The sequence below is a fragment of the Gasterosteus aculeatus genome, chromosome 7 (assembly GCF_964276395.1).
Source record: "Gasterosteus aculeatus chromosome 7, fGasAcu3.hap1.1, whole genome shotgun sequence".
Taxonomy (NCBI): domain Eukaryota; kingdom Metazoa; phylum Chordata; class Actinopteri; order Perciformes; family Gasterosteidae; genus Gasterosteus; species Gasterosteus aculeatus.
This window is the reverse complement of record NC_135694.1, coordinates 13,723,316-13,727,935: the sequence shown is the minus strand read 5'-3', so window position 1 is coordinate 13,727,935 and position 4,620 is coordinate 13,723,316. Positions and strand designations below refer to the sequence as shown.

The 4,620-nt window shown below is 42.5% G+C and overlaps 1 long non-coding RNA gene across 1 annotated transcript; it reads right to left on the bottom strand.

Moving 5' to 3' along the window:
• Positions 1-3,053: 3,053 nt before the first annotated feature.
• Positions 3,054-3,461, bottom strand: LOC144410419 (uncharacterized). Its single transcript, XR_013468469.1, has 2 exons — positions 3,311-3,461; positions 3,054-3,196 (listed from the first exon to the last, which is right to left on the bottom strand). It is a non-coding gene; the product is annotated as an uncharacterized LOC144410419 (long non-coding RNA).
• Positions 3,462-4,620: the final 1,159 nt, after the last annotated feature.

The following is a 4,620-nucleotide window of genomic DNA, read 5'->3' as shown; positions in this document are numbered from 1 at the left end:
AATGCAAGTGAATCCACACGACAACAAGTGGAGAGATGGTGTCCATTTATGGAGGGAGAGTAAACTATGAAGGGCAGGGTCTCAACCATTGACCCACTGGTTATGTTCTCCTCCTCAACATGTGTTGTCAACTTGAAACATCACTGTGGCACCGCCACATATAGAGCGGTTATTCTGTTGGATGATGTCATCCCTCTAGAAACAAACAGGGATGGGAGCATCAATTGAAAGACACATCCAGAGCTGCCCCTGGGGGTGGGGTTAAATTATATGTCCTATAGTGTTTTTCCTTTAGTTTCAGATACCTTGTCCCTATATAATGTGTTGATACGTGTTGAACTTTAAGCCACTAAGAGATCCAGGGGGACATCTTCAGGAGGGTTTCCAACAGCAGCCATGTGGGAGAAAGATTGAATAAGAAATTATTTGTGTTACGAACTACACTGATTCCTCAGGGAAAACTCACGGTTTACCTATGACACTGATGCGGTTAACAGTAGACACAGTTACTGGTAGTTAAGATCACATCACCAGGAATAAACACCACCAGAGAAAGCCTTAAGAAGAAAGACAGATCTACATTAGTCTGAAGGTCACATAAATAAGCGAAAAGGATGCTAAGAAGGTGCCAAGGAGGGTGCCAGATGATGTTGAATTCTAGAATCAGATCACAGCTGAATTTGTGGACAATAATAAAATGTTGATTGGATGAAACTGCATCTAGCAGGTGCTACAAATGAAGACCTGCATGAGTCATTGGATGAAATGAGACTCATGGCCTAGAATAATAAAGTGGCTTTAGACATGATGTCAGCTGGAAACGGTAACTTCCGCAAAATGTTTGGATCTGTTTGTTGTGCAATCATCTCCAACAACACAGCTCCTGGTGGCTTGGGGACCAGAGCACAAGCCCCACTGACAGCTTGAACCAGCAGCTGACAGACAACTAAGGCGACGACAATCCTCTCACCAATGGTCATGATCTAGTCCACTACGGATGAAGCTGCATCTCCTGCATCCTTGGATTCCTGCAGGGATTGGTCGATATTGTGCTTAGTGAGACTAGTATACAGGGAAATCGGTAGCAAGTAGATGATGAGGGACAATCGCTGTTGACGGATGTGACTGTATGATAATTTTTCTGTCTTTGAGAGATGCTCACAGTGAACTGTGAGCAAGGAGGGAATTGTTAGGGATTCAAGCCAGAAGTGCACCCCTAGTCAGGAAATTATGGTAAGTGTAATAATGTTTAGTGTTAGAATTATAGTTTGTGTGTTATTAGATATTAGGTATTACATTAACATATTAGATGAAGTGAATGCAATTTCAATCAAACACAATACATAGTCGTTTAAATCATATAAACACTGTACACATTAACATTCTGTCACAATGTGATGTTAAAACCTGGGGACGGATGCCAGTTGCCGTTCTTTATGGATTTCTCCCAATTTTATCCCCAAAGAGGGTTTTTTGGGAGTTTTTTCTCCTGTCAGGTAGTAAATGAACAACTTAATGTAAGGCAGCCGACTGAGGAAAATGTCTTGAGAATTGAACCACAAGAACTGTCTTAGATCTATGATGAAGTGTGATGAACGATGATCATTAATGATGGGTTGTTGTAATGAAAGTGTACTAGTTATAAGATGAAGACTTAAACAATGTATGCTTTGTTAAATTCGCTCATTGAGGCATAAAGCCAAATGTATCTACATTGAGTGCATTGGAATGTGAGGGACAGATAGGACAGAGAGGTTTCAGGTTACAGCTGCAGCTTCACACCTCGACGTGAAGGGGACAGTCCAGGAGGTGGCCCTTTGGAGAAGAAGCCAATGACATTCAAATGCACCAAGGAAGACACACCTCAAGAGGTTTCAAAGGACCATGGCGGGGGAAAGGACTGGGAGAATCTGACCTGCAGCCGCCTTGAAAAGTCACTTTAGACTTGCTCAGAGGATTCTCTATTTCGTGAAATATTCCACTGTTCGCTTAGTATTTCACTTTGTAATTGCATTCCTTATAACGTTGTTTAGTTATTAAATACCTTTTGATTTTTTAATTTAAACGAATTGACTCATTTGTGTCCTCGTTTCCGGCCGGGACGAGAACAAAAGGAGTGAGGCCTCCCTCGAGAGCTTTCCGAAATCCTAACAGGGCTCACAGCGCGCAAACATACTGCCCAATCTTTTTTCAGGTAGTAATAACATGTAGTAGTAACATGTAGATTAATGAGTGATACGCAGTTGCTATTTCTTTTGTGTCAACAATACAGTAGAATTTTTTGACTGGGTAGTATCAAATCGATACAGAGCCATCGATTTATGCGGCGGTAGCAATTCTCGACAAAGCAGCAAAAATCAGCAAAGCACCGGTCAAGGGGGGTTGCGCGACGTTCCACGGCCGAGAACCACCCCTCCCCCGCATGACTTCAACGTGGACACTATGTGGCCCCAACCTAAAATGAGTTTGACACCCCTGCTCTATGAGATAATTCATTCAAGAGATAATTCATTCGGACTTGCCAGCTTGTCTTGCTGGGGCGTGAATTACCGTAAATATTGTAAAGTTCAGTCATGTCTGATGTGTAGAGTGAACATTTAACATTTACATTTAGATTTAACGTTTACATTATTTAACAACTTTGTTTTACTGCCAAACATTATCCTTGGAAAAGTTATTGAATGAACAATTACAATTACAACAATTACAAGTCATTTAGCTGACGCTTTTATCCAAATATTTACATGACATTTTTAACCCATTCCCAGGGAGCAATAAGGGGTTAGATGTCTTGCTCAGGGACACTTTGGCATGGGGAAGCCAAGACTCGAACAACCAATGTTGCGGTTCCCAGCGCACCCTCTCTATACCCCTGCGCCACGTCTAATTTCTCTCTGAATGTTTGAAAAAGTGACACATGAATATTGTCGTGATTTTTTGTTCATATGATAATGCTAAATGTAGCAAAACTGCTCAGGATATTTAGAACGTGCGACATTTTACAAACGGCGCCCCATGGTATTAGGACCCAAATGCAACCACAAGAGTCAGTATTGGGTTACCAAATGTATTCGTAATTTATTAATATGATTTGTTTAGTCCCGTGGTTTGAGGTAGGCAGCTCTCGACGTGAGTCCCGTGGCTCGACTGCGGCGGCAGGCAGATCCCAACGTGAGTCCCGTGGAGTACGGTAACTCTACAGACGGAGAGAAAGAAAGTCAGTAACACCCAAGGTCAGGCAAAGGAACTCGCAGAGGAACTCACAGAACAGCAGTGGTGACTACCGGGCAAGAATACAAAATGTACTGACAACTCAAGCCTGCAGGACCAGGGTTGAAATACCGCCAGTGACGAGTAATCATTGGTCGCAGCTGTGCACCGCTGTGGAATGCGGCCATGGGCGGTGTCTGGAGGTGGGACCAAGAACACACTGTTAAGAGTGTATGGATGCATGTAACTGATTCCTGATTCCTGAGTCATGTGATATCGAGAGCACAACTTCCATATAAGGGCAGTGTTCCCGCCCCTTTTCTCTGTGTGTACCAGTCTCTCCCGTGAGCCGGAAGTTTAGCATGTTGTGCCTGCATTAAACAATGCCACGAGTTAAATGGCTGAAGAGATAAACGCCTGGACGTCCGTTCATTCTCTGATATCATTGTTCCGCCGCGCAGGTAGGCCAAAGGAGTAAGCCTACCTACTAACACACACCCACAAAAAGCACATGGCCAAACAAAACAAACAGGGAGATGACAGATGAGGGAGGGAGATTGGGGGTGGGGGGCAGAGGCAAAAGACACAACGGGTCAGACAGGGATCCTGTCAGTCATAGACATTGAATGTACTGTACATCTTGTTTTTTTCCTTTCGAGGGGTGAGGTTTTCAGGACTGGATGTTGCATGTTTGCATACTGTGAAGCTCTCTTAGGCTTATTTGTGATTTTGGGCTGTACAAAATAAAATTATTTTATATTTGAATTAACACGTTGACCGGGGGAATCTGCCATGTCTGCAATTGAAGGGTTCTGCGCACACTGACTTCCCTTTACAGAAAGAATCCTCAAGTGATAAGGGAGATGCAGCTGATTCACTATCCTGATTCAAGTGACCAGATCTTGTTACAAAATCTGAAGATCAAGTTCCAAAGATTCTGTGTACTACAAACATAGAATTCTAAACTAACTTGTCAATGTTGTTTCTGCACTTTTAATTCCATGTGAACTTTTTTTTTGTCTATTGTAGACTTTGAAAAGACGTCTAGGTTTAGACATTTCAACGTGACCCAACGAATCCGGCCCGCCGGGGGGGGTCCAGTGCGGCCCGCCAGTTGACTTTGCTATTGTGAGAATTACAGAAAGACATAAATTGCATTTCTATAAAAGTAGCTGCTATTCCTAAAAAGTCCACTGGGGGTCGCACTCTGAGTATACAGTGCATCCGGAAAGTTCTCACAGCGCTTAACTTTTTCCATATTTTGTTATGTTACAGCCTTATTCCCAAATTGATTAAATTCATTATTTTCCTCAACATTCTACACACAACAACCCATAATGACAAAGTGAAAACTGTTTTTGCAAATTTTTGCAAATCTGTTAAAAATAAAGAACGAAAACATCACATGTA